Source organism: Pelodiscus sinensis, chromosome 6 (assembly GCF_049634645.1).
Source record: "Pelodiscus sinensis isolate JC-2024 chromosome 6, ASM4963464v1, whole genome shotgun sequence".
Taxonomy (NCBI): domain Eukaryota; kingdom Metazoa; phylum Chordata; order Testudines; family Trionychidae; genus Pelodiscus; species Pelodiscus sinensis.
Window position 1 is genome coordinate 116,961,258 of NC_134716.1, and position 25,441 is coordinate 116,986,698.

At 46.1% G+C, this 25,441-nt stretch overlaps 1 protein-coding gene across 4 annotated transcripts in view; it reads left to right on the plus strand.

The window, feature by feature from the left end:
* Positions 1–25,441, plus strand: part of ZBTB7C (zinc finger and BTB domain containing 7C) — a 320,248-nt gene that overhangs the window by 163,276 nt on the left and 131,531 nt on the right. For all 4 annotated transcript variants that reach the window (XM_075932699.1, XM_075932697.1, XM_075932700.1 and 1 more), the window contains one exon: positions 4,748–4,809. The gene's annotated coding sequence lies outside the window, so the exon portion shown is untranslated. The remainder of the gene's footprint in view (positions 1–4,747; positions 4,810–25,441) is intronic.

A 25,441-nucleotide genomic window follows, 5' to 3' on the forward strand; every position in this document is an offset into this window, starting at 1 on the left:
TAAACAACCTTTCCCCACCACCTACTTAGCCGTGCATAGGGGAAACTGAGGCATAGACAATATTCATGCAAAATATTGCAGATGATTCCCGGTCTGGCACACCAGGCGGAAGGGCACAGAGCTCAGCGTGCTAATGAGAGGCAAAGTCTTCCCTTATAGCAATTCTGTGCTAGGAAGCATAAATTCATGGGACATCTGCCGTGACATGTTAATGAGGCATTCAGAGTCAAAAGAGGTTAATTAGAAACCTGACTCTATGTCCAGTAGGAGGTGTTTGGTTCATCCAGAATTCAGCCCAGCTAGCTAAAAGGGAAACTTGTGGCTACAAGAAAAGCCACAATACAGCCCAGTTGTTAGGCCTTATCATCTCTTTCAGACTCTGGGGAATACAAGAAGAGAACACGTTTCTGGATTGGCTCAAAGCAAATGGCCTCCCATTCTGGAAGGACAGCAGGAAGCAGTGCCTCTTTTGTTCTGCTGGCTGTGCTCTAGTCTGGTAGTTATGCGGAGAGGGTGATGATTTGTTTGCTGTCTTCAGAAAATGTCCCGATCTGCTCTTGAAACGCAGGTCGCTTGTCACGCCTATTTAGAATGGAACCATCATGCACCACAGCCTCTTGTGTAGCCCAGCACATTATGTTGACTCTCCTAGGAGGCTCCTTCTGGACTACAATTGGTGACCCTGGACTTTGTTGCAAACCATGTTGTCTGAGGGGACTGTATCTGGGACCTTCATCAGCAAATATAGAGGTCCCCATCTCCAAAATAGAAAGGAGAATTCTATTGGGGTGTTATCGTTGCTGTTGTCAGCCACTAGAGGAAAACCTGACTTTGATCAAACCAATGGGAATTTTCAGTCAGGCTAGGATTTCACCCAATGATCTCATACGCCAAACCAGTCCGTTGCAGGTACCCACTGACTTCAGTGGGAGATTTGCCTGACTAGGGACTGCAGGGATAAGACCTGTGGTTATGTTGACAATGGACCACATTAAGCTTTTTGCCCCTTTGTTGTTGACTTTCTGCTATTTAGCACCAAATGAGCCATTTAGTCCAGAGCAGAGTGGTTACTCATCAGCTAATGATCTGAACTGGGGCTGGGGCTAGGAAAGGAGGTCAGGCTTTAAGTGCACAAGGTCAGAAGAGCTCCAGAGTCTCAAAAGCAAACAGCATCATTAGTGACAGAAAAGGCTCGCTTTTGCTGTGCGATTATACCACTGGCTTTGCAGTCTGTACTGTGAGATCACTGAACACAGTGCAGCCAAGGGGATGTTGCACAAACCTCTGTGCAATATAAAAGTTACCTGTGACTGCAGGCATTGCTTACTGTGTAAATAAATGTCATTATTTAAGACCTGAGCTGTGTGACAAAGGCAAATACAGCACACTGAAGGGGTTCTGTTCCCTTTTCACTACTTGAACTTGTGTAAACTATAATTATTGCACACATTTAATATTTTTTTAAAATACTTGAAGCCCCTTATTTGTTTATTTGGGTACATTAGCCTACTTGTAGATTTGAAGAGAAAATGGAATTGGCACCATTTCATAACACAATGTCCCATAGAGGCTGGTTCAGGATTCCAATAGAAGAGGAAGGAGGAAACCAACCAGGAAATGCACATAAGCAGTCTCAGGCTACATCTAGATTTCTAGATCTTCCAGAAAAGCTTATTTCGAAAGAGAGCGTCCACGCAGCAAAAGCACAATGAAAAAGAGATCTGCTTTTTCGAAAGATAGCATCCCCATTGATCGGACGTTATCTCGCATTTAAGTTGTGATTAGTATGGACGGAGTGGCCACCAGGGCCCCCGTATTATTTCCTGGAGTCTTCTTCTTTCGAAAGAACTCCCTCTTCTGCATCCACACATGATTTTTTTCCGAGAAAGCTTTTTTGGAAAAAGGCTTCTTCCTCATAGAAAGAAGTTTACTGCTGTCGGAAAAACCTCTCCATTCTTTCGACTTTCTATTAAAAGAACTCAATGGCAGTCTGGACGCAAGTATTGTTTTTCTGGAAAAGCAGCTGTTTTTCCAGAGAAATGCTGTAGTGTAGATTCACCCAGTAGTTTGTTGTCTCCACCGTTGACTGAGACTCCAGCTGTAAATGACTACTTAGAGCCATCATCTTTTATGTTTTGTTGGCATCTTCTAATTTAAAATTTAGCAAATATGAAAAAATCAAATTTTATCTGCCTATGTCAAATGTAAACAACTAGATTAAGCACAGTGCATGACTATTTTCTGTTATTTGAATGACTCCAACTCTGCCGCATTCTGCTAGATCCTAGAGAAACACCAATTGTGTTGTATCTTCGTTGACTGTTGAAAATCCACTGTTTAAAAAAAATATATCTTCCTGTTCAAATCCAAATTTCAGGCCATGTTAAGCTGAAGACTTAAGCCTATCTGGATTCTTCATCAATTTCTAGTTTCTAATCAGTTTTGCTTTCACTGCTGCCACAGTGTTGCTAGGTTTGAGTTCCACAAAACAGTGTACTGTAGCAAGTAGTAAACTCAAAAGATTTTTCCATGAGAAAAAATTATTTGGTTTGTTTTAGTGAAGATGTTTGTGTTCTGACCAGGCCAGATATTGAAAAGGTGATTAAAAAAATGTGCTTTCAGAAGTGCACCTATGGTTGTGCATGCAAATCAGGTAAATGCACATGCAATGTGCCAATTAGGCAAAACACTGAAGCTCTGATTCAGGGAAACACTGACACATATGAAAGCAGTGGGATATCAGCACATATTTCAAATGAAGATAATACAGTTACCCACTCTGTTCCAAATACTATGTGGTTGGCTCATTCCAGTGCTACATTTCTATGACTTCCACTTCAGCACAACTACCGTCCACTTAGAATCCCTTGAATTAAAGTGTGCCACATTTTAGACTCTGTATATTCCATTAGTTAATCTAGCATCTTAGATACCTGTCTAATCTGATCTAATTACCCTGTCTCTGTGGCATGTAGGTGCTTTGTTCTCTGTTTTGAAATAGACAGTCAATATCTTGATAATGTAGGAGTGCAATGTTTGCAAGTTATTGCTGCACTGTTAGCTGCTATTGAACCATGTTTTGCTTTTTCTTATCTTCACTATGGTATTATTAAAACAAAGGCAATCATGAACGTAAACTACCTGGCTTATACCCACACAATGGCAGATATAGTCACTGATGAAATACTACATTTAAATAATGGTAAGCAACATTTTGTTTAGCAAACCAGAGTATTCAAAATTAAACAAGATGTAAGTGGTGGCTTGACCATTTGCTAATGTGTCCGACTGGTGAATATGTTCAAAAGCTTCAGCGGGTAGCCAAGTTAGTCTGTACAGGATACACTTAAAAAACAACACATAGTCTGGTAGCACTTTAAAGACTAACAAAACATGTAGATGGTACCATGAGCTTTCGTGGGCACAGCCCACTTCTTCAGATGACTGTGCCCATGAAAGCTCATGATACCATCTACATGTTTTGTTAGTCTTCAAAGTGCTACCAGACTGTTTGTTGTTGGTGAATAAGTGTTACAGATTCTCTTGTGTGGCTGATCTGTGCCGTACAGGAGTCTATTACAGCCCCAGACAGGCTAGATGAATGTATAGCAGCTTAGCTGAGAGCCAGTTGGCTTTTAGCTCATGTGGTAAAGGCTCATACACTAATGTCCAGAGGTCCTCAGTTTGATTCCGTCTGCAGATGACTGGAGTCTGTTGACGTTACAAGTGGGGGCTCACTGAGGCTACGACTAGACTGCAGTGTTAAATTGGAAAAAGAAATGCAATTTGTGGTATACAAATTGGATATCTTTTTCTAATTTACTTTTGAAAGAGGCTTTTCCAAAATTTGGCGGGTCTACATGGCTCCAAATTTTGGAAAAAAGTGCTCTTTCAACACATCCCTTATGCCTCATAGAACCAGATTTCTAGGGATGGTGAAAGAGGGCGTCCGCTTCGACGGTGTTGCTTTTCCGGGATACCAGAAGTCTAGACGTAGCCTGGGAGAATGAGTCTGCTCTACAGCCCTTGCTGAGAGCCAACCGGCTTTTAGCTCATGCAGTAGAGGCTCATGCACTAAGCTCCAGAGGTCCCAGGTTGGGGCTGTGTGTATATGTTACTCTGTGGTTTGCTGGTATTTCATATACACAAAGTCCCATACAGTTCAGAATCCATAAGGCCCTTACATGCAACACAGCCTTCACATTGAAGTGAACATAGTTCCAAGTGTGTGAGTGTATTTGCACACTTTGATATTCTCTGACCCCAGACTATTAGGGTGCAGCTAATGTTCCAGGAGATGCCAGACCAGTTTAGGCAGCACCTCTGAGTCCATTGTGTGGTTCTGCTAAGTAATTTCATGCTACAGAACAACAGGTATAGTAGTGGAACACAAAGAAGGGTAAGATGCAGGGGAATCAGCTGATCTGGACATTGTAAGCATGATCCATGAGGCAATGGATATGAAATTGTGCTATACCTTTACAGTAAAAAAGTGAGTTCATGAAGCTGGGGTATGTGTTGAGAGGGTCTCAGGCCTGGTTCTGGTTGTCAGTCCCAATATGCTGGTGTAAATCAGCCAGTAGAGCTAAACCAGTTTACATCATAATCAGGCCTTCATCCTTAGCCAGATTCCCAGGCTACTTGCAGAGTGAAGTGCTACTCAAGGGAACCAAGGAAAGGCAGGTTGTGGCCATCAGGCTGAGATCTTCAACTGGTCTGATTTTTTCCCCCTCTTTTAATTTTTCAGGAGATGGTCCAGGGTGCACAGGGAACATCTGTCTGAGATTTGAAACGGAGACAAGAGGAATTGTGAGTATAAATTCCTGCTACTCTGAGGTTGTTTACCTGCAAGAAGAGTTAGGGGATTTAGGAAACAGGGTTTACCAGAAAAATGTTACTGTTCTGACTTTTTAGCCTTTCTTGGGGCCTGATCTTGCAAGGCACGAAGCATCTCCTCTGAAATGCTGAGCACCATCAGCCACTATGGGCCTCAGTAAGACTCGAGGGTGTGCAGCGACTGCCAGTCTGGGAAACTGATGAGTCAGTAGAAGCCTAAACCCCTCCAAAAAAGAACAAAATATTTTTTTTAAAATGTATGGTGACGGAACTGCAACATGTTGCTTTCCATCAGTCTGTTGAGAAGATTATCGTGCTTTATAGATGCCTGTATTTCCTTTTATGTTGTCACCCTATCTGTAAGAAGCAGAAACAGATATTTTACCATCTATCTAGATCTATGTTATGCCAAAGGATTTCTGCTTAACACTTTGATGAATGACTTGCAATTTCCTCATGCCTGGCTCCCTAATGCAGACCTGCCTGGTGACAGAGAACCCAACATTCACTGACAGAACAAAAGGACATCAGGGCTACGTCTACACTGGCCCCTTTTCCGAAAGGGGCATGCTAATTTTAAACTTCAGAATAGGGAAATCCGCGGGGGATTTAAATATCCCCCGCGGGATTTAAATAAAGATGTCCGCCGCTTTTTTCCGGCTTGTAGATAAGCCGGAAAAAAGCATCTAGACTGGCCCGATCCTCCGGAATAAAGCCTTATTCCGGAGGATCTCTTATTCCTACTTTGTAGGACGCTTTTTTCCGGCTTATCTAGACGCTTTTTTCCGGCTTATCTACAAGCCGGAAAAAAGCAGCGGACATCTTTATTTAAATCCCGTGGGGGATATTTAAATCCCCCGTGGATTTCCCTATTCTGAAGTTTAAAATTAGCATGCCCCTTTCGGAAAAGGGGCCAGTGTAGACGTAGCCCAGATGTTTATGATTTAAATGAGCTGAAGAGTATGGGGGAGATCCCCCAGTGGTGTAAGTTGGTTCCAATCCATTGATCTGAGCTACTCTGATTTGTATCAGCTACTGCTCAGACTTTGTGTCATCACACAGCCGGGTTGCTGACTCTGTTGCTTGTATGGGATGAATCCTGAGAAGTACTGAGCCCTCTCTGAGCACCTTGATAACAATTGGCCAGGTCCTATTGTCCTTTGTTCAGGCCTCATTATGCCAGTGTTACACATGTTGTGAAATGCCTTCATTCCTGGAGTAGTCCCACGGGGTTAGACTGGTTCCTATACCACATGGCTGCCCAGGGGCATAAGAGAGAGTAAGAACTCCCCTTGCATACCTGCAGGAGCTGCTTGCACCTGGGGTCTGGGTGTGGACAAGTAAGTGAGTGCTGTTTAGAAATGACAGTGCCTTGAACTGCCCCTCCATCCAAGCACAAGTAGGCAAGAGAGGTATGGAATGGTGTCAGGGCTGCAGCGAGCTGGTGCAGAGGGCTTACTGGTATATAGGCCAAAAGCAAATTCCTACCTACCCACCTCCTCTCCTCTGAGTAATCTCTGGGATGTTCCTTGGCAGTGCAGGAAGGTGGGTGTGGCATAACCTAGCCCAGTAAATAAAGAATTAATGGTCATGAGTAAGGGAGGGGGCAAAACTGGGCCCTGGGCTTTTCTTCAAGCAATCTCCATACTGAAGAAAATGGGAGTGGGTCTAATGCCAAGAGCCCCGCAGGTCCCATCTGCGGAAATACCTATGAGGAGTGTCTTGGGCGGGGGGTAGAGGAGGAAGAAGCTTTGCCAGGATCTTGTTCTGGGTTTTTCTGGATTGTGCCAACCAGGGCGGAGTTTTCCAGTTTGCTTCAGATTGGATAGAGGTCTTGCCCTTAGCCTCACGGATCCCCTCGGACCAGATCCACAAGTGCCTTGGGCCATCCATGAGGGAGAGCTCAGGATCTGGCTGAGAGACATAGCAAGAGTTGTGGCGGATGCTCAGAACCTGTCAGGATTTGGCCTGGTTTGTCCTCTGTTGCACATACTCGAGTCAGGTCTCTAGACCTTTTCTGCATTTTTCCTTTCTCCTCCTGCGTGTGCTCAGCTCTTCCCCAGTTGCCTTATGATGTGTGACGAGCTGGTTACTCCCTCTCCTGTATTGCTAATGACAATACTAAAATAAGTTTTAACTCACATTCTTGCACTGTCCCCACCATTGCACACCTCCCAGTAGTTTGGTACAGGATGTTCATCCTGACCCTTCACTCCAAGTGCTCCCGCCTCCATTCAAAGCCACGCCGACTAGTATGAACTCTGAGCTATGTTTTGTGAAGGACTAGGCCGAACGATTTAATAAAATCCAAAGAGGTCCATCTACCACTTGCCCTTCCTCCGCAACATGACAGTTTTTACTAAAAGGAGGCAGACCTGAAGCTTGCCTGGCAAGCTCTGTTCTTTAACTCCACTTCTTCTGTTGTTGGTGGCTATAGAGGGGGATGCCCGTCTCCCATTTCCACCTATTATGGCTGCTTTGGAGCTAAGAAGTTGGATAACGCCATCCACCTCTTGGTGCACGTCCTCTCACGAATCTGAGCCCTGCCCTGCTGTATCAAAATCCTGGCGTTGGAAGGTCCTGAATTCTTACAGACAAGGAAGAAAGTAGCAGGGCCTGGTTTGTCTCTTCTGACACCAGCATATCATTCTGAAACTAGTGTCACCCTGCTGCCAAGCAGTAGCCAATGGTGTCCACCACCTTGGAAGTTGGCTTCCCAGGATGGAGAAAACAGTGACTTGGAGTCTGGGTAACTAAGGGTATGTCTAGACTACATGCCTCTGGCAACAGAGGCATGTAAATTAGACTACCCAACGTAGTCAATGAAGCCGGGATTTAAATATCCCCGGCTTCATTAAAATAAAAATGGCCACCGTGCTGTGATCATCGGCACAGCATGCAAGTTAAGACACGGATCAGTTGACAAAGGAAGCTTTTGTTGACCACTCCTGTAAACCTTGTTTTACGAGGCATAAGGGAGCGGTCGACAAAGGCTTCCCTTGTCGACCAATCCGCGTCTTGACTCTCGTGCTGTGCCGACAATCAGCTGAGCCGGCACAGCACGGCGGCCATTTTTATTTTAATGAAGCCAGGGATATTTAAATCCAGGCTTCACTGACTATGGGCGCATGGGGGGCGGGGCCGCGCATGCGCCGTGCACCCAGGGCGAAGCTGCGCATGTGTCGCGCGCACCGCTGCCCTGGGCGCAGGAATGCCGTGAGCCGGCCCTGGGTGGGGCCCACATAGCACACTTCAGGTAGCTCTGAGGGAGAGCTGAGAGAAGAGAAGGGCAATTCCGAGTGCTCTGGGCAGTGCTGAGCAATAGCTGGTCTCAGCCTCAGCCCTTCTGGGAGTGCAGAGCCTGCCTCCGCCCCTTCGCCCAGGGGCCCGGGAAGCCTGCCAGCTCCCACCCCGGTCCCAGACATGTGAAGGTAAATGAATTAATAGACGTGAGGCTCATATACCACAATTTGAGACCTTATATGAGAACCTAGATAGAGAGGCAAGAGCCTCAGAGGGACGAAGCTGATTTATGCTAGTTGAGGCCGTGTCCCTTAGCTGAAATCGGCAACCAGAAATCATAAAATCCTGAGCGTGGGTTCATCCTATTAAACATACATTTATACTGTAGTTAGTGTTAAATTAATGGCATTCGTTGGCATATTTGACTTGGATACTGTTTAATGATTTACTGAACTATCCACCAGTCTTTATAATCATCTCATGAGCCTTTCTTGGGTTTCCATGTGTTTACTTTGCCTGGGGTCTTCAAATCTCCCCAACTAGATTTTTTTCTCCTGCAACCCTGTTCATATTCCCCCCTCCCCCCCCCCCCCCCGCCTTCTCAAAAGGAGCCATTTTAGTCTCCTTACAATTTACACAGACATTTCAGTAAGCTGTGACACAATCTTTCTGCTGATGGGTATGTGATCTGGCCTGTCTCAGCTCCTGCTATTATTTTTTTGGTGGAGTCCCCATGAGAAGTAAAACTCTAATTTGCTGCAAAGAAATAGAATCGTTATCTAGACTGAAATAATTTCTTTTTCCAAGCCCACAAACTGATAAAACATCAAATTGGTGGAGTTTTCTTATCAGCTCATAGAATTTGTAGGACACAAAATAATGACCTGTCAGCTTGCCTCGAGCGGGCCTGTTCTGTAGCTCTGCACCAGTCACGCAGACCCTACACAAAATGTAGGACAAAATCTAGCGCTGTCTTGATGGTATTTTAATAAGGGTATTTAAGAGGACTTCTGATAAGCCTCACAACTAGATGGGTAATGTGAGAGCTGAGATTTTATTACAGCCCCTTATTATGTTGGTACCTTTAGGCTACTGTATTTACACTAGAATCTGCACTTATGCTAAGTTTAAGGTAGCCATATATCTTGGGTGTTCAGGACTTGCTAACTAGAGAGAAATATGCTGGCTTGAGTTACTAAAGCTGTTACTTTTCAATTTGGTTACAGACTGGCAGCTCATAACCCAGTTTCAGGTTTGACCACTATTAGCACCCGATCCTGCAAACTTCCAGTCCAAACTTTTGTCCACTCATTTAGACTATATTCGTTTTGGGGAGCCCAACATCAAGGGCCTAATTTTTATGGGTGCAGATGGACACACAACTTCGTTTGAAGTTAATAGATGCTCCAAATGTTCGGCCAAATCCAGAGAGAATCAGGTTTAAAACTGAAGTCTCTTAAATTAACAGATGTAATTGAACCATTGCTCATTAACTGGCCTGTATAGAAGTCAGTCTTCCATGAGTGAGGACCATACACTCAAGAGAGAGTTTGCAGGATCAGGCCCTCCTGATGTGTGTTTGGATCTGATACCATTGTGAAAGACAGGCTTGGCTACTGATCATTGATACGCTGGTGCAAAACAGCTCATCCCCTTTTACACAGATCTGTTTGAAAGGGGACTACATTAACGTGACCTAGTAACATTTCATTTGCACTCGCACGGTCTCCACTGTTGAGTTACATGGCAACACTTCAGTGCATGCTGCAGCTCACTCTTCCATCATCCGTGTTGCAGGGTTATATAGACATGCCTAAAGGAATCATCTCCTTGGCAAAACAGCTGGCAATGGTTTCAAGACATCCGATCTCATTTGTATCAATCTAGGCATGTCTGAGATGGATGTACATACCCACACTAGCTTGTCCTGAGCTAGCATGACTAAAAATATCACTAGTGATAGAAATGTAGCCGTGTTAGTCTGGTGTAGCTGAAACAAAATACAGGACTATGTAGCACTTTAAAGACTAACAAGATAGTTTATTAGATGATGAGCTTTCGTGGACCAGACCCACTTCCTCAGATCAAATAGTGGAAGAAAATAGTCACAACCATATATACCAAAGGATACAATTAAAAAAAAAGAACACATATGAAAAGGACAAATGAAATTTCAGAACAGAAGGGGTATGTGGGGGTGGGGGGAGAAGGTAAATGTCTGTGAGCTAATGGTCGACACTCTACGCGTAGGTCTCAACAAAGACCCCAGTTATCTTACCCATTACAAAGATAGCTTCCCCAATTATCACCTCTAATACCATTAGCTCACAGACATTTACCTCCCTTCCCCCCCCCCCCCCCCCGCATCCTCCTTCTGTTCTGAAATTTGATTTGTCCTTTTCATATGTGTTCTTTTTTTTTAATTGTATCCTTTGGTATATATGGTTGTGACAATTTTCTTCCACTATTTGATCTGAGGAAGTGGGTCTGGCCCACGAAAGCTCATCATCTAATAAACCATCATGTTAGTCTTTAAAGTGCTACATAGTAAAAGTATCACTGTAGTTGTGGTGCCACTGGCTTCGTTGCAAGCTATACAAGCACAGCAGAGACCTTAGGAATGGACGCATATTGCTAGCCTGCACTGAGCCCGTACAACTGGGTTCCACTGTTCTTTTTAGCCTTGTTAGTACAGCTAAAGCTATGCCTACCTGTCCTGCAATGGACCTCAGATAGCAGTGCAAGGCATACCAGGGAAGGTGAGATCCTACATAGGGAAGCTCAAGGCGAGTGGTACCACGCAGTGGTACATGTCGATGGGGGTGGTTCTGGAATATGCACTTGGTGTAGACTCTTGGGGAATTCTAGAGCCACCAGATGGCACTTTCTGCATAAAGCCTGGGGGCCAATGTCAGTAGGAGAGAAGCCCTCTCTCCAATCCTCACCATCCTGCAGGGTCAGTCCCTAACAGAAAGGCTCCCCTCTAATTAGACTCCTTTATCCAGCTGAGACATACTGCGTTGGGCTGGAATTTCACCCCTATACTTCAAGATTATTTTAAGAAAAGTGCCTAGCCCTGATCTGCAAATATCTTAACCTCCCCCCCCCCCCCCTTTAAGTTGACAGTCAGATACGTTTTCTGAATTTCCCTTGAAGTACTTGTTGTTTCCTGGTGGCATATAGAGCCCCATACTGCTGAGCACTGTATATTGCATAGTGGAAGACAACCCCTGCCCTAGTAAGCTTGCAGAGTAAACAGACAAGACTGGGGAAGTATTATTGTCCTCATTTCACAGATAGAGGCACTCAGGGTACATCTGTACTGCTGTGCCATTGAGTCTCAGGGCTGGCTCTACTGACTTGGGCCCACGGCATTGCAGACAAGCTTAGAAAGGCAGTGTAGACAAGCCTACTCAGGCTCTGAAATCCAGTGAGAGGGGAAGGTCTCAGAGCCCAAGTGGGACCCTCTATGCTGCTGTTTTTAGTACCGTAGCAAAAGTCCTGCAAGACCCCCCTAGGTAATACTGTTGATCGGTTGAATGCGCTCTGAGACTTACTTCAGTGAGTTTGTTTTTGTTGACTATGTAAATGTTCCCTTAGCCAAAGAGAGATCAAGTAACTTTCCACACATCAGAGGCCTTCTCCTGTCCCAGGTCCTCTAAGTCCCAGGCTTGTGCCTTAACCACAAGGCCATCCTACCTCTTGCACTGCTCCGTCTGAGATTAAGGATGTGGCCTAGCATTGAATATGATGGCAGAACTTCCTTTGACCTCCATGATTATGCCCTCACGTAGGGAGGGCAACGTGCAAAAATCTAGTTAACAAAAGAAAACAAATTTAGGTTGGACAGGCCTTTGCCTCCCGCTGTGAATTACTCCAACCCCGAACCTAGGCAAAAGCACTAGGCAAAGCAAAAAAGAAAAGCAACTCTGGAAAGGGTCAGTTCTTGCTGCTCGGTTGGTCAGCTGTCTATAGATCCAATTTCTGCAGTTTTCTGTGGCATGGCAGGCCCTAGGTAACACCTGACTGAATAGAACTGTAAGTGTTTAAACTGTATTGATGGACACAGATGTTTTATCCTATGTGCCTGAGATTTCAGCCTGTCAGACATGAAGCAGGTCAAGATTCTTATGTCATTGTGTGTATTACAGAGAAGAGAACAGAATACGCTTGATAAAAGTGCAGACTTAAAAGAGACTCTTCTTTAGGCATGAAACTTTCAAGTTGCACAATGCATCAAAGAGCCTTAGTCCGTACATTGAAAGGGGCAAAAGACATTGCCTAATATTTTGATAGAATGACTAATAAGCACTTAGAGTGTCTGGAAGCTAATTTAGAAGTACAGATTGCACTGTGTGCTCCAGTCTGAACCTCTCCCCAAAAGAGTCCCTAGCGAAAGAAAATGCATTTGGAGACCAAGTTTTCTCCCTTTAAATGCCCCCCTTTTTGAATGTCTCCTGGTAAGAGTTACTTATGAAAAGATTAAATAAAGTCTGTGCTAGAAGCAGCGTGTTTCAAAAGAAACTCTAGCGCCAGTAGGGATTCCACTTCATTTCCTTTCTCCACCCATTTTTGTTCCTTAAATATTGAAAGTATTGCATGCAATGTACAGTAATAGGGTCCTTAGGATGCAGAGGCATATATTAGCATGCAAGGGTGGGGGCAGGTTCTTATTTGTCTTAGACATTTCATTCTTAGGGAATGGGGAGGTGTCTTGGGGGGTGAAGGGGAGGGAATCACTCTTTCTGCATGGTCTTAGCTTTTGTTCCAGAGGAGGCGCCATTGTTTTGTTCAGACATGGTACAGGATAACCTGTTGCTCTTTGCAGCAGGAGTTGAAAATCTTGCACAAAGCTGAAGGTACCAATTATGTTGCAGGTGTTGCTGTCGTGCAGAAAATGTCTTTTAAACAAGAAACTGTTCCAAGGATCCTTACTAGGGGAAGCATTCTGCACCTGTGGTACCCAGCAATATAATGGCATGGTAGGTGAGGCTGGCCCTTCTGCAACAGCCCATACAATCCAGAGGGGCTGAGTGGAGCCTGAGTGGGGTTTGTGTAGGCCTGAATTTCACCTTATGTCAGGAGACTTAGGGCCCAATCCAGCATCACTGAAGTCAATGGGAGTCTCCGCACTGACATCAGTGGGATTTGGATTGAGCCTTAACACACCGGAGCTTGAAGTCATTGAGCCTTTTTTTTCAGTGGCACTGAAGGAGGCAGAATCTGGACCTTAAAATGAGGGGGGATAGAGCCCTTCTTTCCCGAACCCTTAAAAATAGCTCACTTCAGGTTGGGTGTCACATCCCTGAGAGCCAAATCCCATGAGATGCTGAATTTCCTGATCGCCCATAATAGTATGAACCTGGGAGCGCCATGCCTCTCCAGGGTCACCAGGCCTCACAGGGTCAATGCTTGAGAGATGCACGGATGGAATCTGCAGTATCACCAACTAGAATGTTGTGTTAATGTTGAGACGTGAGCTAGGTGACCCGGTGGGTGGGTTAAGGCAGGGGTGGGCAATAATGTTTGATGGGGGGCCACTCCAAGCATTTGGAAAGTGGTTGAGGGCCGCACTCTTTCATGATATTAATGGAGGAAGTGCAGGGTCTGGGATAGGGTTGGGTGCAGAAGGGAGCTTGGGGTAAAGGAGAGAGTTTGGGTAAAGAAGGCGGTTATGACCTGGGGCACTGAACTGGGGTGCAGGGGTTGTGGATTGTGACCTAGGGCAGAGAATTGGGGTACACCAGGGGGTACAGGGATTTGGGTTGTGATCTGGGGCAGCAGATTGGGGTGCCGGATATGGGAGGGATATGGGTACAGGAGGCAGAGGATTTGGGTATGTGGAGTAGGGGGCAGGAGTGGGGGGCAGCGGACTGGAGACATGAGGGGCTGGGGTGCCAGAGGCAGAGTTTGGCCAGGAGAATTACCAGCCAGCAGCCCGTTCCTGAATCAGCCTCTCTGCCAGCCACTGTTGCCTCTTAGCTGCATGGCAGCACAGCTTCACAGGTAATTAATCAGCCCCACTCAGTCAGCTCAGTGCCCTGAGCCTCTGACTGGGTGGAGCTGATTAATCACCTGTGAAGCTGTGCTGCCGTGCAGCTTAGAGGGAACATTACTGCCTGCCCTGCCCCCACACAGGCAACAGCCATGTGCTCTGGAGCCCCTTGTGCTTCATGGCTGCCTGTTATTGAAACAGGCAGCTCCCATTCTCCAGTTTCTAGCCAGAAACAGGCCAATGGGATTGTGCTGGGAGCAGGAGCAGCTCCTAAAGCTTTCCCCTACACCCTCCAGCATTTTTAAAGAAAAAATTCCCTGTAGCCACATTTCTGAGTGGTGTATGGGTGGGGTGAAGCAAGCCTGAGGCTCCCATAGCGTCCGTAGGCTGGATCCGGTGGCTTCGCAGGCCGGATCTGGCCCACAGGCCTTATTTTGCCCAGGCCTGGGTTAAGGGCTGGCTGAGGGCATTAAGGAGATTATCATGTTGGGGCTGCCTATTGGAAATTGGATGAGATTGGTAATGAGGGGAAGCCGCTAGTAAACATAAGAACTAGGGATTACCAAATGAAATTAATAGGTTGCAGGTTTAAAACAAAAAAAAGGAAGTATTTCTTCACCCAATGCACAGTCAACCTGTGGAACTCCTTGCCAGAGGAAGTTGTGAAGGCCATGGATTTAACAGAGTTCAGAAAATAACTAGATAGATTCATGGAGGACTGGTCCATCGATGGCTATTAGCCAGGATGGGCAGGAATGGTGCCCCTAGCTTCTGTTGTCATAAGCTGGGAATAGGTGACAGGAGAGGGATTACTTGATGACTCTCTGTTCTGTTCATTCCCTCTGGGGCACCTGGCAGTGGTCTCTGCCGGCAGACAGGATACTGGGCTAGATGGACCTGTGGCCTGACCCCAGTCTGGCTGTCCGTATGCTACCCAAAGGCTCTGTTGGCCCCTGGGAAGTAGGCTACTGCCGGCCTTCCTCCACATTCCACTGGACGTGACAAAACCACCCCAAGTGCCCCAGCCTGGTTGACAGCAGGGAGACGCGGCGTGAACTAACCTCTCACCTCGGCGGGTGGGAGTTGAGATGCATTCGGGCTGCCCCAGGGGAGAAGCTCGCGTTCCTGCTGGGGGAGCGCAGGGCATCCATCTCCCAGATTGTCAGTGAGGCCTCTTCCACGAGCCTTTGCAAATATATCATGAAAAGTGTCTAGGGAAGAGGAGCAGAACAAAAAGGACAAGCACGGCAGGCAGGCTTCCTATCTCCCCATCAGCAAACAGGCAGGGCAAAGAGGCTGCATAATTGTCCCACCCGGGCAAGCCACAAAAATATCAAGGAAAAGTGGAAAGTCGGTTAGCTGGGTTTCTGTCCCCCCCTTTGCCTTGCAGAACAAGGGGCTGCTCCGAGCCAGCTCCATTTCCTGCTGCCCTCACTTGTCACATCAAACTTTATTTTTACCATCTGTGGAGACATAGTTAAATTTTAGTGCTCACTTATCTCCTTCTCCCCCAGGCCACAATTAATTGAGGCCAGGAGGCAGGCAGGGCTGCTCAGGCAATATTTACAAGAAGAAGGGAATATTAATGGGTCACTTGTGGATGGGGGGAGCTGCTGCAGGTGGGAGGTGACAGTTGGCAAGGGAGGAAATCTTTGGAACCTTGCACAGACCCCACCGAGTGATTAAAATCTCTGAGAAGGAGGCTTTTTATAGTAAGGAATTAAAACCTGCTCCCCACATGAAAATCCTAGGGCTGGGTCTCTTGTTTCTCTGGGACTCTTTCAGTGGCTGGGTGTAGCCGCAAGCCTGTGATGTGAAAGAACACAGAGCCCGTGGGGGTGAATGGCAAAGAAGCTAGAGGGGACTTTCAGAGTTATAAACTCCTCCGATGCTGCAAAACTTGAACTTAGGAGCTCAGGAGGAAATGACAGCTGCTCCTCTCCCTGCTCAACCTGGCAGCAGTGTTCAGCTGATTATTATTATTATTTAAAGAGACAAGATGGGGGAAGTAATAGCTTGTATTGGACCAACTTCTGCTGGGGTGAGAGAGAAGCTTTTTGAGTCACAGAGAGCTCTTCTGAGACAGGTACTTAGAGTGACAGGGCTAAATACAGGGAGTTAATACATGTTGCAAGGGGCCATTGAAAATGAAGTGGACTATTAACACCCCTGCAGTCAGAGAAAAAGGAGGGCTAGTGGTTTACAGACTGTTGTGATGAGACATAAAACCAGGATCTCTACTGAGGCCATGAATTTTAGTGTCTAGCGAAGTTACGAACTTATGCTTCCAGCTGCATCTTTTAAGGATGAGGACAGAAGTGTCCAATGTGGAGTGATCATTTTGTGAAAAGTGTTTGCGCTCCCTCTCCCTCCCCCCATGATTGGGTGGCTCTGCCTTTTGCTATTCCTTTGCATGAGTTCAGCTGAAAGTGGAGGGGTGGTGTTGTTTCACCCACACTGCTCTTACTCAAAAAACAGGACTATGTAGCACTTTAAAGACTAACAAGATGGTTAATTAGGTGATGAGATTTCGTGGGACAGACCCACTTCCTCAGATCAAATAGTGGAATTGGGTCTGGCCCACGAAAGCTCATCACTTAATTAACCATCTTGTTAGTCTTTAAAGTGCTTCATAGTCCTGTTTTTTGTTTCAGCTACACCAGACTAACACGGCTACATTTCTATCACTGCTCTTACTCAGGCATTCAATGCGCTGGAGGAGGCACGCCACATCTTGTGATACAGCATGCATAGAACCCACAGACCTTGAAGGATGTTGATCATCAGACCAATGGAGGTTTTGCACCTCATGTTTAGCGGTGTCTGGGGCTACTTTGAGTTAGTGTGCCCTGGTCTGTGAGTAGTTTGCTTTGGGTGATGTCTTTGGTGAGGGGGGAGAGGGTATTTAAAGGCCAGAAGATGGGGGTCAGAGAAGATTTCTTTTAGGATGAGATCCTCATCAAGTAAAGATTGCAATTATTTGATGATACCTGGATATGGCTTCCAGTGCATGGTGGTAAATGACAACTTGGGGGGAGTAGTTGTTATTTACCGGGCAGGTTCGAACCTGGGAACTGTGGGTATGTCTAGACTGCATCCCTCTGTCGGCAGAGGGATGCAGATCAGGCAGGTCGACATTGCAATGAGGCAGGGATTTAAATATCCCTCACCTAATTTGCATAAAAATGGCCTCCGCGTTTTGCCGACTCAGCACTTTGTTGGCAAAAAGCGGCAGTCTAGAGGGGGATCTGTCGAGAAAGAAAGCCTTTTTTGACAGATCCCTTATGCCTCCTGCGAGGAGGTTTACAGGATGGGATTGTGAACCACACTAGGTATGTGGGTTACGAAGTCACTGGATTTTATTTTTTTTTGTATTGAAGTGGAAAACTCCTAAGGGAGTTAAGTGCCTAAATTAGGACTTGGTGACTAACTCCTTTATGAAGTTTCAGGGGGTAGCCAAGTTAGTCTGTTACAGAAAAAAGATCTCCAAGTAGCTGTCTTGTCACAAACCAGTTCTACAAGCCATATCCACAGGGAAGCATTGGAATTAGAGTTCATCCGCAAATTCAATTCACATGCTAATGGACTCAATAGTGATGAAAGCTGGTTGGGACACTACCAATTTCACAACCATTGAAGGTACAAACAGCTCTCTGGGTACGTCTACACTACCACCCTAGTTCGAACTAGGGTGGTTAATGTAGGCAACCAGAGTTGCAAATGAAGCCCGGGATTTGAATTTCCCAGGCTTCATTTGCATGTTGCCGGGCGCCGCCATTTTTAAATGCCAGCTAGTTCGGACTCCGTGCCCGCGGCTACACGCGGCACGGACTAGGTAGTTCGGAATAGGCTTCCTATTCCGAACTATCTGTACACCTCGTTCCACGAGGAGTACAGGTAGATCGGAATAGGAAGCCTATTCCGAACTACCTAGTCCGTGCCGCGTGTAACCGTGGGCAAGGAGTCCACACTAGCTGGCATTTAAAAATGGCGGCGCCCGGCAACATGCAAATGAAGCCCGGGAAATTCAAATTCCGGGCTTCATTTGCAAGTTCGTATGACTACATTAACCACCCTACTTCGAACTAAACTCTGTGTTGCATCCTTCCTGACATGGGAATCTATCTATTGACTTTGATTTTTATCTGCTTCGGTTTAACTATCCAATCTTCAGATACTTACTGATGCTCTGTCTCCCACCCCCCTCTTTTTTTTTTCACCTTCCTCCCTCCCCTTCCCCTCTCCTATTTATTTCGGGTGTACACATCTCAAGCTCATAACTCTGGTCATCTGAAGAAATGGGCTGTGCCCACTAACGCTCATGATACCATCTACATGTTTTGTTAGTCTATAAAGTGCTACCAGACCATTTGTTGTTTTTTAACTCCTTTATGGTCCTTTGTCCTTGCTCTGTCTCCGAGGGAACATCTACACAGTAGCACATAGTTCAAAATAAGCTTCGCAATTTGATATATGCAAATTGTGTAGCTTATTTCAAAATCGAGCGCTATTCCGACGAGTCCTTTACTCCTCGTGCAACAAGTTTTACGGGATGTCGGAATAACAAACCTGTTAGTTTGAATGTATTTCGAAATAACGGACTTACTGCTAAGATGCACAGAACATTATTTTGGGAAAACAGATATTATCCTGAAATAGTGCTGCTGTGTATATGTACCCCAAAAGAGCTCATGGCCCCTGGGATAGGCAATGGTTACCATTCTCTCAGGGGAACATAAGTGGCCTATTCCAGGATGAGATTTACTTCTCTGGTGGAATGTTATTGTTTGGTGAAGGCAATTTTAAATGTATTGAGATGAGACTCAGCAGGTCTAGGTCCCACCATGCTGTGTGCTGTACATACAGAGGGTATGTCTACACTACAGAGTTTTGTCGGAAAAATGGCCATTGAACGTCCACACTACAATTGTGTTCTTCTGCAAGAAAATCGAAAGAACAGAGGGGTTTTTCCGACATTGGTAATCCTCATTCTACGAGGAAGAAGCCTTTTTGCGCAAGAGCTCTTTCGCAAAAATGTGTGTGAGGACAGGGAAGAGGGAGTTGTTTCGGAAGAAGAGGAAAGAGGAAAAAGCACAGATGCCCTGGTAGCTATCCCATCCATAGCAATCACAGCTTACCTGTGAGAGAGTGTCCATTCAGTCTGGATGCTCTCTTTCAAAAAAGCAGATCGCTTTGTCAATCACTTTTGCAGTGAAGATGCTCTCTTTCAGAAGAAGTTTTTTTGGAAGATCTCTAGACTTAGCCAGAGAGTGAATGGTAGTCCCTGCTGATGTTCCCTGTAAGCTGTGTGCTTGAGCAGCCACTCAGGAGAGATTCAAATGCCACCCAGCTGATTAGCAGAGTGCCCACTGCTGTTTTTTGTTTCAGCTTGTGGGGCACATTTACACATGCCTTGGTGCACATAAAAATTAATTCCACACAATGATGGAAAAAATCAGAGAGAAGGAAAAGATCAAAGAGAATGCTGGTCCCTGCCACAAAGAGCTTATGCCTTATGTATGAAATACAAGACCCAAGAGATGGATGGGATGAACAAATTTACAAGGTAGGTGGTAGCGGGAACTAGGGGAACACTTAGCTAAGCAAGAGCAAAATCCCAGTTTGCCACCTGCCAAGCTGTTATCAGATGGGTTTCCTATGCAAAATTTAAGGGACAAAGGAGTTCAGGAGAGCTAATAGTTTTTCATGGAGCCCCTATTAAAGGCATAACTGCAAACCATCCCAGTGTGAATTAAAAATAGGAATTAAAAATAAGAGACTAAGATGAGTCTATCAGGAGCTCTTTATGACCTGCAGATCAAAAGGGAATGCTACAAAAAGTGGAAACATGGTTGAATTGCCAAAGTGGAGTACAGAACACTGTCACAAGCATGTACGGATAAAACCTGAAAGACTAAGATACAGATTGAGTTACATATAGCAAGGGACATGAAAGATGAGAAGAGTTTCTTTAAATACATAAGGAACAAGAGAAAGACAAAGGAAAGCATAGATCCTCTGTTTAGCAGGAAAGGAGAGCTAAGAACTCATGACATCAAGAAGGCTGAGATGTTTAATGACTATTTTGCTTCAATCTTCAGTAAAAAGGTTAATGGTGACTAGATACCCAACACAGTATTAACAAGGAGGAGGAAGGAATTCAAGCCAAAATAGGGGAAAGACGAGTAAAGAATATTTAGGTAAGTGAAATGTATTGAAGTTTCAGAACCTGATGAAATTTTTTCTAGGATACTTAAGGACAGAAGTGAGAATAAGGTGGTGCACCTGTCTGGCAAGAAAGAGCCGGCTGGAGCTGGGGCACTGCACTTTAGAAGAAGGTTTGGCGCACTCCCAGCCAGCCTCCTGCTGGTTCCCAAGATGTTCCTGCAGGCTGGTGCGCTAAGGAGCGGGCAACCGGTTAGGTGAAAGGAGCACAGCTAAGGGTGCACTGTAGGAGGTTTAAAGACCATAGGGTATGTCTACACTAAAGCGTTATTTCGAAATATCTAATTTCGAAATAGTTAATTTGAAATAAGTTATTTCGAAATAACACATCTACACACAAAATGCATTTTGAAATAGCGTTTTGCTGTTTCAAAATAGCGCATCCACACTGAGTGGACGCTGAATTGCATTTAAGGCCGGCTAGAACCAGTTCCAGCAGGGCATCAGGTCAGGAGTTACTTTGTATGGCTGCTACCTGGGGCTATTTGAGGCCTGTGCTTAAAGGGACCCTCCCAGACAACCAGTTCTCAGGTTTCCCTGCTTGCTTGCCTACCTCGATGAGGGACAGCAAAGCATTTTGTCTCTGCGCGCTCTGATTGCCCTTACTCGGGACACCACAGCACTCTGCAACATGGAGCCAGAGCTGCCCCTGGGCACTCTGGTGCTTCTCTTTGATGTGTTGCTGTGAGTCTGGCTGCACTTTCTGCAGGCTGCCATCCGGGAGGTCTGTCAGGGGGCTGTCAATATCCAGGAAGCCCTGCGAGAGAGCTTCCACCCTGAGAACTAAGAGCCTCCCTGGTCTGCCCCACTGGGGGCTTGTGCCTCATTCCTCCCTTACGTCCTTCCACTTACCTCTCCCTAGCCACCCCTTCCTGATATCAAATAAAATACATGAATTTTCATGAACACAATCTCTCTTTATTTAACAAACCTGGAGCGGGGTGGGAGGAGAGAATGAAACTCTGGTGACACTGGGGAAAGGAGGCGGGAGAGGGGAGAAGAGAAGAAGGGAGAGGAGAGGGGGAAACCTGGGAGGAGGGAGCTGAAAGGGAGAAGCAAGGGGAAGAAGGGGGAGGGGAAGCTCGGCTCAGGGTTGGGGGAGTCTCGCCAGATCAACTGATTTTCATGTGAACCTGCTCCTGGGTTCACATGTGGCCTTTGGTGGCCAGGCTGGCAGCTATCCTGCCATAGACGGCTGCGTTCCTCTGTCTAGTGCGAAGATCATGGACGTTGTGGGCATCCCCCCAAAACCTGAATAAGGTCCATGATCTCCACCCTGGACCAGGAAGGCGCCCACCTTCTCCAGGCCCTCGCAGGCTCCTGGGAGCTTGCAGACTGCCCCTGGGGAGAGCTAGAGGGCTGCCTGCTAGTGGCTTGCTGGCTCATGTTTTGGGGCCACTGGGTCAGGGGCAGTGACTGCTGCCTCTGGGCTGGCAGGCTTGGAGCTGACACAGGCACTATGGCAAGAGTCATCCCCTTTAAGAGCTCCAGGGAGGAGGGGAGGGAGAGGAGTGTTCTTGGTTGAGGCTGGAGTGGCCACCAGGGCACCCTGGGAAGGCTGGAGGCCCCCTATTTTGAAGTAAATGTCTACACAGCACTTATATCGAAATAGCTATTTCAAATCTGGCATTATTCCTTGTGGAATGAGGTTTACCAAATTCAAAATAAGTGCTCCGCTATTTCGAATTAAATTTGAAATAGTGATTTGGCTGTGTAGACACTAGTAAAGTTATTTTGAAATAATGGCTGTTATTTCGAAATAACTTTGCTGGGTAGACACACCCGTACCGATTTGTGATGCTGGGAACACAGGACCTTTGCCTACAAGACTGTAAAACAATTTGCTGTAGAGGGGATCCCAGCTGCAAAGTTTGGATCCAGAGAAGTGTCCATGTTGGAGGCTGGATCAGGCCCTTCTCCAGTTTCCAGACTGCTTTTATAATGGTGTGAAGGAGCTCAAGCTGAGATTTCCAAAGATGCCTAAGGGAGTTAGGCGCCTATGTTGGGACTTGGGTGACTAACCCCTTTATGGGTTGTCCTTGCTCTGTCTCCAACAAAGCTCTCAGACTCTGGGTTAGGGAGAAATTCACCCTTGTGCAAAAAGTCAGCTTAAAAGTGAGTCTTTGTGGCCAAACCCCCCCGCTTGGAAATTGGCTTTTACTGGAAACTTGGAAATATTTAGCACAAAACCTCAGACTAACCATCCCCCCAGAATTAGGCCTGACCTAAGATTTCCCTGTAGAACCTCCCTGTTTCTGCTCTCTGGTTCCATCTTCCTGGATAGGTGCTCTCTCTCTTCCCCGCTACCCTTTATATTCTGCATGGAGTTAACAAACTGCTTCTGCCAAAACGAGTTAGCAGGACTTCAGCATCTTTGTGCTGGGTGTGTCCTCTCAAAGAGCCAGGAGCGCAGAGCGGAGGGTAGGTATCTCAAGCAGCGACAAGAACAGAGGAGTGAGCAAACACTCCCCACATCCCCTGTATTACAGCTCGTGGTACAAAGACTAACTCAATGTTGGGAGCTCTCAGCCAGCCGGTTCTCTTTCTCTCTGCCTCCACACAGTCGCAGAAGCAACATATTCAGTTTTCATCTTTACAGAGCAAGGATGAGCGCCCCTCGCTGTAGTGTCTGAGTGGTAGTAGCCGATTATTATGGGAAATTAAATCCCGTCTGGGGTGACTCCAGGGTACAGAATAGAACTATACAGGAAATAGTTGTGGAACCTCCTAGATCAAAGCCACCGTGGCACCCTTAGCACCGTAAAACCACATAAATATCCAGAGGATTAGTCCGCCATCTATTTAGTGTAGATAAGGAAGCTTTGCCAGCCCAAGAGCTGAGTCTTTCCAGTAGTTTGTGTTTTTGCATAGCTCTAAAACAGCGGTGGGCAAACTGCGGCTCACCGGCCACATGTAGTCCATCAAGGTTCTATCTGTGGGCCGTGAGACATTTTGTTCACGGTTGCCCACGCATAGGCTTGCCTGATTGTGCTGGTTTCTGGCCTCATAATTTTTTCCCACCGGTGTTACTAAAGTGACACGCATGTAAATCCAAGTCACATGCAGTGAGGTGCGTGCTGATGGCACGCAACATTGACGGTGAGAGTCATGCGCTCGTCTGCATCCAATCAAAGCACGGCTGTGGTTCAATTGGCACATCCAGCAACTTCTAGGTACGCAAGCGCAGTCAGCAAAATTACTCTCTCCCGGGAGATTGCCTTAGTTATGACAATCTTGTGGCCCACTGAGATGGAAGGCCATTCCTGCAGCCCATTCACTAGACTGGCTTACCCATCACTGCTCTAGAATATAATGTCCCGCAAAAGCAAGTGAAGGGATGGGGGTTAATTTCTGCAGATGTACTGAGAATCATTTCCTTTCCACACTGTCAGGTCCCAGGGCTGATCACATTTTTTAATAAGACATTTGTGGCAAGTCCTTGCAAAACTACATATGTCCTGTCTTTCTGAACCAGAATTAATCCATAGGTCCTGGAATCTAGCATTGGTCTGGGTATTTTGTTTCAAATGTATTCAGGGCCCGCTCCAAAGCTCACGGAAGTCAGTGGAGAAGTGAAACAAAACCTACATCTCACTGTTTATTGTTGACGACAAGTGAATCTTACTCTCTGAACTTTCAGACACCAGGGCTGAGCAGGGGTGCCGTTTCCCTCTCAGGCTGGCCAGTGGCACAATTGTCAATACCAGGGTTAGGTATGTTATGAAGAGGAATCCTTACTTACGTACACTAGGGAGATTAGTGCTAGCGCCAAAGGTTGGTAAACACTGTCCGCTCCTGTTTGGGGCTGGAGCGCTGAAGGAAGATCCTGCTAAGAGGATCACAGTGAAGGAAGCTGGGGTCTGAAGTCATTGTGTTTTATAGAATCGTAGAGTCCTAGGGCTGGAAGAGACCTTAGGAGGTCATCGAGTCCAGCCCCCTGCCCAAAGCAGGACCAATCCCAACTAATTGATTCTGTAATGGTTTTCCGGGTTGGACAACTCAGTTAGGATTGTATTCTTCAAAAGCTCTTTTGATCACTCAGTATTTAGCGCAGGGTGAGAAAGAGCAGCCTCCAGGAAAGACCTGCAACATTGGGGGGATGATTACAGGTCTGGTAGCCACATTAACGTGTCTAGTGCCCGTACTGGCTTTGTGGGCAGGAGTGCAGTTTATTACCTCTGTTTGTCCAGGGTGAAGAGGAGTTTGATTAGCCTGCTGGTGACCACAGAAATCAGTCTTCTAATGTTCCCAGCTGGGAAAGGGGACCTTGTGGCAAAGGGGAAGGGCCACCAGGAAACAATGTACAGAGGCCTATCTATTACCAGTAGGCATAGTCCAAGGAGATTTAAGCTAAGGCTGGAGTTCGAGGCTGATTTGCATGCAATGACTTGAATATCAGCACTGCTGAGTGCCTGTTGAACCCAGCTGCAGGGGCTCAGCATTTTCTCATCTCAGGCCAATCTGATCTATTGGCGCTTTACAATCCAGCCTGAGTAGCTGGGCTGACTGGGATGCAGGGGAGGTTCTGAATTGTGACTCAATCACAGTTCAAGTTCTGGCTTTTCCATCTGTGCCCACTCAGCTGTGTCACTGGTGCGCCGGGGATTGGACTCTAGACTCTACCCATTTCCCACCCCTATCTGCTCACAGCCAGACTGCTTGTGCATATTTCTCTTATTTTCCTGGATAATCACACTGTCGTGTGGTTCGATTTATTTTAGATCCAAGGGAAACCAGGACACTCCTGGGAAACTTAACCACTTTCTTATTTATTGCAAGCTTTAAGCAGTTAATACAGTTGTTTGTTTTACAAGCCTTAAAAACAATTACTATACAATTTAAACCTTAAACACTATAAATTCTAAAGCAATTAATACAGCACAAAGCAATGCAAAAGCAATTAATAGAAGAACTACTATAATACAATAATAAAGCCTAATTCACTAAGGGTACGTCTACACTTGCTCCCTAGTTCGAGCTAGGGATGCAAATGTAGCCGACCGAAATTGCTAATGAAGCAGGGATTTACATATCCCATCCTTCATTAGCATAATCTTGCCCACGTGCTATTCCGATTGCTATCTGATTCGAACCAGGAAATGTGCCACGTTAGTTCGAATCAAACCTCACAGAATGAGGAGT